This window comes from Hemicordylus capensis, chromosome 6, assembly GCF_027244095.1.
Source record: "Hemicordylus capensis ecotype Gifberg chromosome 6, rHemCap1.1.pri, whole genome shotgun sequence".
NCBI classification, from domain to species: Eukaryota; Metazoa; Chordata; class Lepidosauria; order Squamata; family Cordylidae; genus Hemicordylus; species Hemicordylus capensis.
In genome coordinates this window covers 2,822,650-2,837,551 of record NC_069662.1, presented here as the reverse complement: position 1 = coordinate 2,837,551, position 14,902 = coordinate 2,822,650, and the positions used below count along the sequence as shown (strand labels likewise).

The 14,902-nt window shown below is 47.0% G+C and overlaps 1 protein-coding gene across 2 annotated transcripts in view; it reads right to left on the bottom strand.

Moving 5' to 3' along the window:
* Positions 1–11,506, bottom strand: part of GRK1 (G protein-coupled receptor kinase 1) — a 42,610-nt gene extending 31,104 nt beyond the window's left edge. Inside the window, exon 1 of one of the 2 annotated variants that reach the window (XM_053263113.1) lies at positions 11,400–11,506. The gene's annotated coding sequence lies outside the window, so the exon portion shown is untranslated. Of the gene's footprint in view, positions 1–5,361; positions 5,515–11,399 lie in introns of those variants that run through there. The other variant, XM_053263114.1, reaches the window with a different exon arrangement.
* Between the last annotated feature and the right edge of the window lie 3,396 nt (positions 11,507–14,902).

Below are 14,902 nucleotides of genomic sequence, written 5' to 3'. Positions count from 1 at the left end.
CACAAGATGTGGTGACAGCCAACAACCTGGATGGCTTTAAGAGGGGCTTGGATAACTTCATGGAGGAGAGGTCTATCAAGGGCTACTAGTCGGAGGGCTATAGGCCACCTCCAGCCTTAGAGGCAGGATGCCTCTTAATACCGGTTTCAAGGGAGCAACAGCAGGAGGGAGGGCATGCCCTCAACTCCTGTCTGTAGGCTTCCAATGGCATCTGGTGGGCCACTGTGTAAAACAGGACTAGATGGGCTTTCTTGGGCCTGATCCAGCAGGGCTGGTCTTATGTTCTTAATTTAAAATAATAACCATACACCTTAGGTTTCCTCAGGACTTGGAAGGTTTGCAATTTCCTACCACTAGTCCCCTGGGGTGGAAGAAGGGAGTGAAGATTGGTTTGGGGCTCCCTGATTCTGTATGTTAATTGCAAGATTTATAGGGGCTTCAACAAGAAAGATCATCATAGGCGGATGAAGTTGTGGCTTTTTTCCTCTGGCAAGGCTCTTGTGCAGGGGATCCATTTCAGATTTCAGTGGTGGGAGTGTGGATTTTAAAGGCCCCTCTTGGATATATTTGGGATTGTGCTCCAACAAAAGTGATGCAAATCAAGAGCTTTTATTGTTGCAATTTCTTATGCTTCGTAATAAGGAGAGCCAGGTTATCAGTGGGGGTCAAACATTCCACTTTTTAATATGCAACTGTATCGGGGGCCTTTGAAATGCTCACTTTGTACCCAGGCTAATTTTAATAGTAACTTGGTGCCAAATGAGATGAAATCCCTGATTGGATAGCTCTTTTCTTTTTCGGTTTTTGAAGTCTAAAAACAGCTGCTGATCTGCAGGGTCGGTGGGTGGAGGGAGAGCTGTTCATTTTTCCACACTGGGCAAATAGCAGCATATAAAGTGAACAATTTAGTTCAGAGAAATTGCATGCGGGGATGCATGTAATCCTGTCCCTTAGCACTACAGCCCAGAACCAATTACTCCCCGCTATGGCTGTTTTAAAACTTTGGGGTTTTTTAAGTGCACAGATCTTCATGTCTCATTTAGCTTGACCTGCCGTATTTAGAGATGCACCAGGCTGGCATATAAGGTGCTTCTAATTATTATTTTTATTTCAACTTATTTCTTCAACTTCTGTCATGCTTCCTGATTAATTTGCATGCTCCAAGCACTTCACACACACACACACACACACACACGATAATATATATGGCACGCTGCACCCTTAGTAGAATGCACCTTAACAGAAGGGAAATGCTTGACTAACAAGCAGAAGGTTTTCAGCTCGAATCCCACCTATATCAGGCAGCAGCGTCTAGGAAGATGCTGAAAGGCATCATCTCATACAGCACAGGACGAGGTAATGGTAAACTCCTCCTGTATTCTACCAAAAGACAACCACAGTGCTCTGTGGGCGCCAGCAGTCGAAATCAACTTGATGGCACACTTTACTTTACTTACTCTTAGTTGCTGTACATCAGGCTGAAATTCAACAGGCACAGGTTTTCTACAGAGATACAACAATCTCAAAAGTGTCATTCGCTGAATTTCTGCCTGCTGTGTTGCTGCTAAAGGAACCTGAACCCTGCCAGAATGTTGTGGTTTTTTTAAGGAAAAGAAAGAATGCAAGTTTCGTTGAGTCAGATGCACACCCAGTCCTAGTCTGTGCTCTGCAAGACAGGTACATGTTTCATGTTGGGTGCAGTGAAATCACCAGTGTGCATTATAAAATAATGTCTCTTACATGCATAACAAAATAGTGTACCTCGCTGAAGGGATGTCCTTGGGGGCAGAATGAGAGGGAGAAGGTGTGAATTGACGGTGGTGACGGAAGGAGGTACTGCCCCACCACACACTGTATTTAACACCTGGCTACAGTCCAGTGAGATCTGTAAGGCTTGCACAAGAGAACTTCCTCCTGGATGGTGTGTCATGGGACTGATCTGCCTGTGTTCCATTCTGCCATCGTGGCGCCCCAGCGCGTTGCAGAGGTCACATTTAGGAGTACTGCAGGTAAGGAGTGGAAGACGCGAATTCACATACTCCTCAAGCACACCTTAAGTGGTGCAGCAGGGAAATGCCTGACTAAGAAGCAGAAGGTTGCCGGTTCAAATCCCCACTGGTACTATATTGGGCAGCAGTGATATAGGAAGATGCTGAAAGGCATCATCTCATACTGCGCGGGAGGAGGCAATGGTCAACCCCTCCTGTATTCTACCAAGAAAACCACAGGGCTCTGTGGGCGCCAGGAGTCGAAATAGACTCTGGCACACTTTATCTTTACCTTTATCTTTACCACACCTTATCTTTATCTTTACGTTGTCCATTATTTTACTTAAGACATTTTTAGCCTACTTTCCAGGAGGCTTATGAGATCACCTGGCATTCTCTGTGTGTGTCCGTGTGTCCCCACCATCAACTTCGCAACGCCTAGACCTATACAAACCAAATCGGGTACGGGTTGGGACACATAAGGACACCTCAACGGCACAGTTTGTGACGATGTCATGCACCCTGACCCAAGATGGCGGATGTGTAAACTATTGAGGTACAAAGTGGGATGGCTTGTGAACTGCCTAACCAATTTGAACCAAATTTGCGACATCAGTTTATTTATTTATTTATTTGCATTTTATATCCCACTCTTCTTCCAAGGAGCCCAGAGCGGTGTACTACATACGCAAGTATCATGGCTGAATGGGGATTTGAACTCGGGTCTTCCCGGTCCTAGTCCAGCACTCTAACCACTACACCACGCTGGCAGTAGGGACACATAGGGATGCCCCAATGGCGTGGTGTGTGAAGATGTAATCTACCTCAAACCAAGATACTAGAAGCCCAGTTAGAATGTATACCAAAAAGGAGGAAAGTTATCACTAACTCCAGGAGGATGCCAGCATGGCTAACAGGTAGAGTCAAGGAAGCCATAAAGAAGAAGAAGACTTCCTTCCGAAGTTGGAAGGCCTGTCCAAATGAAGAGAACAGAAAGGAACACAAACTATGGCAAAAGAAATGCAAGGTGACAATAAGGAAGGCGAAAAGAGAGTCTGAGGAACATTTAGCTAAAAGCATCAAGGGGAATAACAAAAACTTCTTTAAATACATCAGAAGCAGGAAACCTGCCAGGGAGGCGGTTGGACCATTAGACAATGAGGCCGTGAAAGGGATTATTAAGGAGGATATGGAGGTTGCAGAGAAGCTAAATGAGTTCTTTGCATTTGTCTTCACGGCAGAGGATACTGAGCCTATTCTTGAACCATACCTGTTCTTGAACCAGGCTTTTTGGGGACGGAGGCTAAAGAACTGAGTCAGATAGAAGTTACAAGAGTTGATGTTCTAGACTGTCTGAAAAAACTGAAGACTAGCAAATCACCAGGGCCAGATGGCATCCACCCAAGAGTCTTTAAAGAACTCAAATGTGAAATTGCCGACCTCCTTGCAAAAATATATCACTTATTCCTATAATCAGGCTCTGTACCGGAGGACTGGAAAGTAGCAAATGTAACACCAATTTTCCAAAAAGGGATCCAGGGGCGATCCAGGAAATTACAGGCTGGTTAACGTCTGTTCCAGGCAAATTGATGGAAAGCATTCTCAAGGATAAAATTGTAAAGCACGTAGAAGAACAGGCCCTGCTGGGAGAGAACCAGCATGGCTTCTGCAAAGGTAAATCTTGCCTCACGAATCTTTTGGAGTTCTTTGAGAGTGTCAACAAGTGTGTAGATAAAGGTGATCCAGCTGACATAGTATACCTGGACTTCCAAAAAGCTTTCAACAAAGTTCTTCATCAAAGACTCTTGAGGAAACTTAGCAGTCATGGGATAAGGGGACAAGTATATGTGTGGATTGTTAACTGGTTGAAAGACAGGAAACAGAGGCTAGGGATAAATGGAGAGTTGTCACAACGGAGGGAAGTAAGAAGTGGGGTCCCCCAGGGATCTGTACTCGGACCAGTGCTTTTTAATTTATTCATAAATGATCTAGAAGTTGAAGTAAGCAGTGAGGTGGCCAGATTTGCAGATGATACCAAACTCTTTTGGGTAGTGAAATCCAAAACAGCTTGTGAGGAGCTCCAAAAGGATCTGTCCAGACTGGTTGAGTGGGCAACAAAATGGCAAATGCAGTTCAGTGTTCGCAAGTGTAAAGTGGTGCACATTAGGACGAAAACCCCCAAATTCAAGTATACGCTGATGGGATCTGAGCTGTTGGTGACTGACCAGGAGATGGATCTTGGGGTCGTGGTGGACAGCTCGTTGAAAGAATTGACTCAATGTCAATGGCAGCTGTGGAAAAGGCCAATTCCATGCTAGGGATCATTAGGAAGGAGATTGAAAATAAAACTGCTAATATTATAATCCCCTCATACAAAACCATGGTGCAGCCACACCTGGAGTACTGCGTACAGCTTTGGTCACCACACCTATAAAAGGACATTGTAGAACTGGAAAAGGTGCAGAAAAGGGCAACCAAGATGATCAGGGGCCTAGAGCACCTTCCTTATGAGGCAAGGCTACAACACCTGGGGCTTTTTAGTTTAGAAAAAAGACGACTGCGGGGAGAAATGATAGAGGTCTATAAAATCATGCATGGCGTGGAGAAAGTGAAGAGAAATTCTTCTCCCTCTCCCAGAACACTAGAACCAGGGGTCATCCCATGAAATTTATTGCCAAGAAATTTAGGACCAACGAACGGAAGTACTTTTTCACACAAGGCATAATCAGCTTTTGGAATTCTCTGCCACGAGATGTGGTGACAGCCAACAACCTGGACGGCTTTAAGGGGGATTTGGATAACTTCATGGAGGAGAGCTCTATCAACGGCTACTAGTCGGAGGGCTATAGGCCACCTCCAGCCTCATAGGCAGGATGCCTCTGAGAACCAGTTGCAGGGGAGTAACAGCAGGAGGGAGGGCATGCCCTCAACTCCTTCCTGTAGGCTTCCAGCGGCATCTGGTGGGCCACTGTGTGAAGCAGGATGCTGGACTAGATGGGCCTCCTTGGGCCTGATCCAGCAGGACTGTTCTTATGTTCCTAAGATGGTGGGCACGTGAATGTTTGAGGTCCAAGTGGGCTAACTTGTGGGCTGTCTAACTGATTTGAACCAAATTAGGTACAGTTGTAGTGAGTGACACACAGGGACACCTCAATGGCATAGTTTGTGATGATGTCATCCATCCTGATCTAAGATGGCGGACGCGTGAACATTTGAGGCGCAAGAGATCTAGCTTGTGGACCTCAATTTGAACCAAATTTTATCCAGTTGTAGAAACAGAGAAAGGAATGTAGCCTGATTAGTTCTTACTAGAACAACTTGTTATCATCATCCGGCCATACACACCCCACTACCATCTACCACATGCACATACCTGCTAACTGCAGTCTTCTTCAGAGGCCCTTTTCTGCTTTCCCCCAGCTCCAGAAGTTAGGCTGGGAGGAGGCCTCTTCTCTGGTGGTGTCCAAATAACGGAATATTCTCCCTAGATAAGATCACCTGGCATGTTCTCCGTTATCTTTTTATTGTGCAGATTCTCACATATTGAACCACCCAGCGACAGAAGTTTGGGGCGGCATACAACTATAATACATAAATAAAATAATTAAATATCTCAAACTGCTTTTTACGATATTGGATCCCATTCCAAGTGACTGGTTGCCTGTTTTATTTTTATTTAAGATCTCCAACTCAGATGCTTTTAAAAATAAAATACTTTGTTTTATTCTGTTCTGAATATCAGATTATTTAATGTGGTATCACTTGCTTTTTGGCATGTGTTTTTATTTTATTGAATTTTGATCTTTTTTGTAAGCTGCCTTGAGGCTATCATGGAAGGCAGAGTGTAAAAACACCGTAAACAGATGAATAATACACACTTACACCCCATTGTAAACCAGGAGCAACTCCGTACTGGCATGTGTATGTGTGTCTGTGTGCTCCCTAAGGTTGCCAGTCCTCCAAGATTGGTCTGGAGTGTCTAGGAATCAACATCAATCTCCAGATAACTCCAAAAGCAATCTTGGATATTTTAATGGTGTGATATGAAAATACTGAAAACGACATGTGAGTGTGGGGAGGATCTCCAGGAATAGCTGCAGTCAGAGTTGCCAACCCTGATCTATCCCATCATATGGGGGTTGCCAACTCTGTCTGAAGCTGTCTTGGGAGATATCCCCCCGATACTTTTCAGCCATTAAAATATCCCAGATTGCGTACACAAGGCACTGGGAAAGAAGAACTGGTCTACAGAGGAGAGCTCGTTTTGTGGTAGCAAATAGGGCTGAGCACCGGTTCGAGCCCTGGTTGGGAGCGGGAGCTTTAAGAAGCTGGCACTGTGCGAGGGTAATTGGGCCAAGCGCCACCCCAACAGGAAGCTGCATGGGATGGTGGACAGCAGGTAAGGACAGAGAACAGAGACCTGTTCTCCTTTTTCTTAAAGTTCCCTCTCCAAACCAAGGGCTCAAACTGGTGCTCGAACCGTGGTCCGAGCACACCCCTGGTAGCCAACATGAATTGTCCTCTTTGCTAAGCAGGGTCTGCCCTGGTTTATATTTGAATGGGAGACTCCACGTGTGAGCACGGTAAGATATTCCCCTTAGGGGATGGGGCCGCTCTGGGAAGAGCAAATGCAGGCTTGCATGCTGAAGGTTCCAAGTTCTCTCCCTGTCACCTCCAAGACTGCGTTCAAGAATCTTGACATAACTTAAGAACATAAGAACAGCCCTCCTGGATGGGTCTTGTGGTAGCAAGCATGAATTATTCCCTTTGCCAAGCAGGGTCGGTCCACCCTAGTTTGCATTTGAATGGGAGACTACATGTGTAAGAGATTCCCCTTAGGATGGGGCCGCTCTGGGCAGAGCACCTGCATGCTTGCAGGCAGAAGGTTCCAAGTTCCCTCCCTGGCAGCATCTCCAAGAGAGGGCTGAGAGAGACTCCTGCCTGCAACCTGGGAGAAGCTGCTGCCAGTCTGTGCAGGCAATGCTGAGCTAGATGGACCAAGGGTCTGGCTCAGTTTAAGGCAGCTGCCTATGTTCCTATGGATCAGGCCCAAGCCCTACCTAGTCCAGCTTTCTGTTTCCCACAGTGGCCCACCAGATGCCTCTGGGAAGCCCACAGGCAAGAGGTGATGGCATGCCCTCTCTCCCCTGCAACTGGGATTCAGAGGCTAGAGGTGGCCTATAGTCACAGTGATTGATTGATTGATTGATTGATTGATTGATTGATTGATTCAGTGCCGTCAAGTCAGTGTTGACTCTTAGCAACACAGCATCATGCCATTAAAACCCCCAAGATTGCTTTCAATAGTCACCTGGAAACTGATGGCAATTCCTGGAGAGTTAGCAATCCTACATGGACAGTGAATGAGCCAGGGAGATCTGGGTTCAAATCTTCCCGCAGCAGCCGTGAAATGTACTAGATAACTCCTGGGCCTAACCTACCAGGCTGAGCTTGTTGTGTACCTACTAAAGCAAGAGATCCCCACATAGGCCCTTTCAGATCCTCAGAGGAAGGGCAAGAATACAAATGTGATAAATCAGCTTATCTTGGTCTCTGTAAGATAAGAATAACGGTGACAATGGTGGAGGTGGAGGCAGGCAAGCCACATGAGAAGATTTGCAGATCTTTTTTAAAAAAAAATGCTGCATAGATTGTGGCAAAGTCAGTGAAGCAGCGTTCAAGCACCCCAGGCCCTTTTATTTGGGGTCCCTTTGTCTTCTTCCAAGCAGGAATGTACAGCCTGGAAAATGTGCATTGCTCTGTTTTGCGTCTCCTTGCGTGACATACAGATTTTGTCCTTGAATATTGTGAGGAGATAACAGAAAACCCCGGGACCAGGAGCCGTTTGGCCTGCAGGCGAGGGGACATATCTTTAATGACCAGGTGTAGAAATACAGGCCCGATAACAGCCTGGAGTGGAGTATCCGCTCTCAGCTGCACAGAGAAGCTATTTAGCCCTGAAGGACCAGTCAAACAGGCTCCCTTCTCCCCCCACCCCGGCTGCCCCCCTATTATAGAAAATTAAATTACTCCTTGTCTTGAGGGCTAAAGTTCCGGCAGACAGAGAGGAGGAGGAGGGAGAGGCTGTCCCGGCTGTCCTGGCTTTGAGGTTATTCACATGAGTGTGAGGAAGGGTTGCCAGCCCTCCTGGGTTGACCTGGGGTCTACTGGAAGTCAGCATCGACTTAGGTGCATAGGAAGCTGCTGTATACTGAGTCAGACCACGGATCCATCTAGCATTGTCTATCCAGACTGGCAGCAGCTTCTGCAAGGTTGCAGGCAGGAGTCTCTCTCAGCCGTATCTTAGGACAAAGGAAGCTGCCATATGCTGAGTCAGACCACTGATCCATGAAGCTCAGTATTGTCTTCACAGACTGGCAGCGGTTTCTTCAAGGTTGCAGGCAGGAGTCTCTCTCAGCCCCTGTCTTGGAGATGCTGCCAGGGAGGGAACTTGGAACCTTCTGCTCTCCCCAGAGCAGCCCCATCCCCTGAGGGGAATATCTTACAGTGCTGCTCACACATCAAGTCTCCCATTCAAATGCAAACCAGGGTGGACCCTGCTGAGCAAAGGGGTTAAGTCATGCATGCTACCACAAGACCAGCTCTCCTCCCAATCTTCCCGTCCAGCAGGGCTGTTCTTATGTAAAACCTGAGGGGTGGGGAAATGTGTGAGAGTGTGGGGGGAGAACCTGGAATAATTTCATCCGGTTGGCACCCCATATCTGCAACGACGCTTGTGTCTCTGGTGGAGGCGAAGATCAAGCTTCCGCTCCCGCCCGACACTGCTAGATCAAGCTGGTTCTCACAGGGTGGCTTCCGTATTTTTGCTGACCTCATCTCTTAGTTATCCCAAGATGCCACGTTGTGAAATGGTACAACCTTCCCACAACCCTTGATCTTCAACTGCCCCCTGCACCATTGGTGCCCCTCAAAGCAGGAGAGGTTTGTGTCGGTCACAGTGGCGTTGATTTCACCACAAATGTTGCCCATCTGCCTGTAACTGGGAACTTCCTAAAACATGCCTCACCGTTTAGGACAGGAGACACCCTTGGGCTCCGCCAGAGAAGCCTTTCTCCCTTGTGGAAAGGACACCATGTCCTGAGCGGAGAGGGAGGTGCTAGAAATCTGCTGCGCAGGAAAGTGGAGGAAGGGAAGCGAAGTGCTCTGTGGGCATCGGCTGAGATGCAGCCCAGGAAACGTGTTTGATCGGAGGCTCTGTTCTGTGGCATACCGGATGTATCGATTGATGCACTCCCAGGGCTGGCCCACAGCCAAGGTTTATAAGGCTCTGTCCAGTTAATGCCCACCTTACCTGGGCCTAATGTACTCTTCACATTCCGTACCCTGACGACCATGTTTTTATGACCACCGCAACTCCCGAAAGACACTTAGCTGGCCCGTAATACCACAAGCCTTGTATTTGCTTTGTCATCTTGTTCCATCTCCGCCTGGCCAGGTCCTTCTCGGCAACCCTTTCGTTGCCCTGCCAGGGTGAATGCTGTTAAACATTCATCATAAGCCCTTTGAGCACACACTAGGTCTATTTGCATCTGTCCTCCCAACCACCACCCCGGGAGAGAGAGGTCATTATACAGTGATACACACAAGTCACAGGCTTACCATCTCCATTCTACCAATGGGGAAACTGAGGCTGGGAGAGTCTGAGGATAGCTGTGGCTGAAACAGGGCTGGATTTCAGTGGGGGATGGAACATCAGAACAGCCCTGCTGGATCAGGCCCAAGGAGGCCCATCTAGTCCAGCATCCTATTCCACATAGTGGCCCAACAGATGCCTCTGGGAAGCCCAAAGGCAAGAGTGAGGGCATGCCCTCTCTCCTGCTGTTATTCCATTGCAACTGGTGCTGAGAGGCATCCTGCCTTTGAGGCTGGAAGTAGCCTGTGGCCCTCAAACTAGTAGCCTTTGATAGACCTCTCCTCCATGAAGTTATCCAAACCCCTCTTAAAGCCACCCAGGTTGTGGGCTGTCACCACATCTTGTGGCAGAGAATTCCACAAGCTGATTATGTGTTGTGTGAAAAAGTACTTCCATTGGTTGGTCCTAAATTTCTTGGCAATCAGTTTCATGGGATGACCCCTGGTTCTAGTATGATGTGAGAGGGAGAAGAATTTCTCTCTATCCACTTTCTCCACACACCATGTATGGTTTTATAGACCTCTATCATGTCTCCCTGCAGTCATCTTTTTTCTAAACGAAATAGCCCCAGGTGTTGTAGTCTTGCCTCATAAGGAAGGTGCTGTAGGCCCCTGATCATCTTGGTTGCCCTTCTAGTTCTACAATGTCCTTTTTTAGATGTGGTGACCAGAACTGTACGCAATACTCCAGGTGTGGCCGCACCATAGTTTTGTATAAGGACATTATACTATCAGAAGTTTCATTTTCAATCCCCTTCCTAATGATCCCTAGCATGGAACTGGCCTTTTCCACAGCTGCCACACACTGAGTCGAGATGATGCCTTTCAACATCTTCCTATATCGCTGCTGCCCGATATAGGAGTTTCCCATATTCTGGGAAACACACCAGCAGGGATTCGAACCTATAGCCTCCTGCTTTCTAAGCAGGTTACTCCCCTGCTGCACCATTAGGTGGCTCATCCTGTTGAACTAGTTGCTTCTAAATAAACACGCACAGCTGTTAGGACTGTAATTATTATTTTCCATTGCATTTTAGAGTTGGAATGGATCTTGAGGTCTTCTATCTAGTCCAACCCTCTGCATTTGTGGTGAAGCTTTCCCTATGTCTTTGCAGGAGGAAGGCTGCACCTGTTGCACTTCTGCCTGCCCTGCCACTGCTAAAGGGAATCTATTATGTATATCATTTTCTCATAGGAGAGGAATTACCAGTGCTTAAAGAAAGCACTTAAACGATGAAGGTGTGAAAGGGATTATTAAGGAGGATAAGGAGATTGCAGAGAAGCTGAATGAGTTCTTTGCATCTGTCTTCACGGTGGAGGATACTGACCATATACACTCTCCAGAATTGAGCTTTTCAGGTTTAGCGGCTAAGAAACTGGGCCAATTTGAAGTGACAAGGGAAGATGTTCTAAACTGTCTTGAAAAGCTAAAAATTAACAAATTGCCAGGGCCAGGTGGCATCCACCCAAGAGTTCTGAAGGAACTCAAATGTGAAATTGCTTATCTCCTAGCAAAAATATATAACTTGTCCCTACAATCAGGCTCTGTACCAGAGGACTGGAAAGTAGCCAGTGTGACTCCGATTTTCAGAAAGGGATCCAGGAGGGATCTGGGAAATTACAGGCCGGTCAGCTTAACTTCAGTGCTGGGTAAATTGATGGAAAACATACTAAAGGACAAAATTGTTAAACATATAGAAGAAAAGGTTGAAGGAGAACCAGCCTGGCTTCTACAAGGGTAAGTCTTGCCTCACTAACCTTTTGGAGTTCTTTGAGAGTGTCAACAGGCTTGTGGATAAAGGTGATCCAGTCGTCATAGTATACTTGGACTTCCAAAAAGCTTTTGATAAATTTCCCCACCAAAGGCTCTTGAGTAAACTTAGCAGTCATGATAGGTTCATGTGTGGATCAGTAACTGGTTGAAAGACAGGAAACAGAGAGTAGGAATAAATGGACAGTTTTCACAATGGAGGGAGGAAGGAAGTGGGGGCCCCCAGGGATTGGTGCTGGGACCAGTGCTCTTTAACTTGTTCTTAAACGATCTAGAAGTTGGGGTGACCAGCGAAGTGGCCAAATTTGCAGATGACACCAAACTATTTAGGGTAGTGGTATCCACAACGGATTGTGAGGAACTCCAAAAAGATCTCTCCAAACTGGGTAAATGGGCAACAAAATGGAAAATGCAGTTCAGTGTAAGCAAGCGTAAAGTGATGCACGTTGGAGCAAAAAACACCAACTTCACATATACACTGATGGGATCTGAGCTGTCGGTGACTGACCAGGAGAGGGATCTTGGGGTCGTGGTGGACAGCTCGTTGAAAGTGTCGACTCAATGTGTGGCAGCTGTGAAAAAGGCTAATTCCAAGCTAGGAATCATTAGGAAGAGGACTGAAAATAAAAATGCTAATATTATAATGCCTTTATACAAATCTATGGTGCAGCCACATCCGGAGTACTGCGTACATCTTGGAGTGCAGAGGGTGGACAGAAACAGAGAGAAACTTTTCTCCCTCTCTCACAACACTAGAACCAGGGGCCATCCCATGAAACTGAAGGTCGGGAAATTCAGGACCGACAAGAGGAAGTAGTTTTTCACACAGCGCATAATTAATCTATGGAGCTCTTTGCCATGGGATGTGGTGATGGCCACCAGCTTGGATGGCTTTAAAAGGAGCTTAGACAAATTCATGGAGGACAGGTCTATTAATGGCTAGTAGTCTGGTGGCTGTGGGCCACCTCCAGGCTCAGAGGCACGATGCCTCTCAATACCAGTTGCAGGGGAGCAACCGCAGGAGAGAGGGCATGCACGTACCTCTTGTCTGTGGGCTCCCCAGAGGCATCTGGTGGGCCACTGTGTGAAACAGGATGCTGGACTAGAGAGGCATCCTTGGGCCTGATCCAGCAGGGCTATTCTTATGTAAAGGTGCCAAGGTTCAAGGTTGCCAGGAGAGTTGTGGTCTCTCACCTCAAGGTGTTTCCTTAAAACCCACATGTGTGGAGGCTTGGATGTGACAACACAGTATAGTGGTTAGAGTGCTGGACTAGGACCGGGAAGAACCGAATTCAAATCCCCATTCAACCATGTAACTCTCTGGGTGACTCTGGGCCAGTCACTTCTCTCTCAGCCTAACCTACCTCACAGGGTTGTTGTGAGGATAAAAACAATCATGTGAGCTCCTCGGAGAAAGAGCAGGATATTCATATTTTAAAAAATAAACTTAGTAGCAAAGAAAAGTCACTCTGCATATGCTCAGGGCACTCCATTCTTTGTTAGTGCTTTGCGTGACCTTCACTTCTGAGCCTTGACATTGGAACAGGTTTCTTTGCTAAAGCTGTGATCTTAGGAGGAGTTAAATCCTTCAAAACTCAGGTGGGGTTACTTGTGAGTAAGCATGCATGGAATCAGGCTGTAAGTCCAGTTAAGGCAGGGGTTCTTAACCTTTTTTTACATCTATCATTTGTTTTGTTGTACACCGCCCAGAGCCTTTGGATGGGGAGGCTTATAAATGTAATAAATAATAATAATAATAAATCTATCCTCAAATATTACCCAGGGACACTGCCCCCCCCCATTTTCATAATCCATTTTCATAAGGCTCCAGTGAAAATTAGAGGGGGAAACATGTACTTCAAGATAGTTACTTTCAAGAACTTTATTCTGGTTTACCAGGAAGCAAATTAAAAGCAGTACAGCAGGGCTTTCCCACGGACTTCCTCTTAAGTACCCCTGAGTTAATCCCCGAAACGGACAGGCCCGTGAGCCCCACAGCAAGTCAAGACCAACCACCCCCCAACCAACCCACTTCCCACAATTCAGCAGTGTCTGAACGGCACACCAAGATTATGAAGACCTTAGACTGGAGGAATGTTGCAATCAAACATTCCTTGAAACCCATGGCTGGTTCTCCGTGGCACACCCAGCCCTCATGCGCTCACGGGGCCTGTCCGTTTCAGGGATGAATGGCCCTTCCCACTTTGAATGCCTACTGGCCTTTCTGCTCGATCAGTTGGATCCTCTCTGATATCCATCAGAAGAGAGCAACACCTTTTTCCTCCCTTCCTCTCTGGCTCTGGCTGGATCTGTTTGTTCCAAAGGGCTAAATCTTAGACAATAGCTAGGAAGGGCACTTCTGGCATCTTGCCTCCCCGTCAAGGAAAAGGTCCAGCAGAGTCGAGAGTTAAAGTGATGGCAAACAGCAATAGGCCTGGTTGGTTCACACCACCGTTTGGATCTAGATTTAATGTGGGTTACTGACATTAGTGTGACTGTGCGAACCCAACGCCAAGGAGGGAATCCCAAATTCATCTTGGGCCACAAACCACCTTGATGTGGGTTCACACAATCCCACTGAGGTTGGTAACCCACATTCAACCTAGATTCAAACCACGGTGTGAGCCAGGCCATGTTTCAAGTGCCACAAATCAGAAGAGGGGATTCTGGAGTCTCCACAGTTCTGCTGCCGCTTCAAGAAATGAAACCGGGGTGAATTTGTGGAAGAGGAATCTGTCACCTCTAGCGTCCCCAGTTTTGAATAAATACATGAAAAGAGGCTGCATTTGTGTTCCTCTGCCTAGCACGGTTACCAGTTTTCTCCCAGGTGTGCCTATCATTGTTTTCTTCTTCTCATAGCTAGGTCTGCGGTTAGATCAATTATTCAGTTAGAGCAGGGGATTACAACTCCCATCATCCCCAGTCCTTCAACCATTGTGGTTGGGGAGGATGGGAGTTGTTGTCAAGCAACATCTGGGGAGCCAAGCTTGGGGCTGAACTGCAACTCCCAATAATCTTTAGCTGGGGATGATGGGAGTTGTAGTTTAGCAACATTTATTTATTTATTACATTTATATGCCACTCTTCCACGGTGTACTGCATAATTAAGTTTCTCCTCACAACAACCCTGTGAAGTAGGTTAGGCTGAGAGAGAAGTGACTGGCCCAGAGTCACCCAGCAAGTCTCATGGCTGAATGGGGATTTGAACTCGGGTCTCCCCGGTCCTAGTCCAGCACTCTAACCACTACACCATGCTGGCTCACATTCGGAGTACCACCAGTTGGGAACCCCTGTACGAGAGGATCCCAGCATAGCGCCTTTCCCAGTGGCTGTCCCTCGTGTCTCCTTGCAGGCGGGGATCCATATTCCTTTTGCTAAGTAAACCACTTTGAAAACTTCTTTGTTGAAAAGTGTTGCTGTTGTTATTATGGCTGCCCTATGAGGAGTCAGTCTGTTAGGCCCAGCCCAGAATGGACTGACCGTGGGCTCT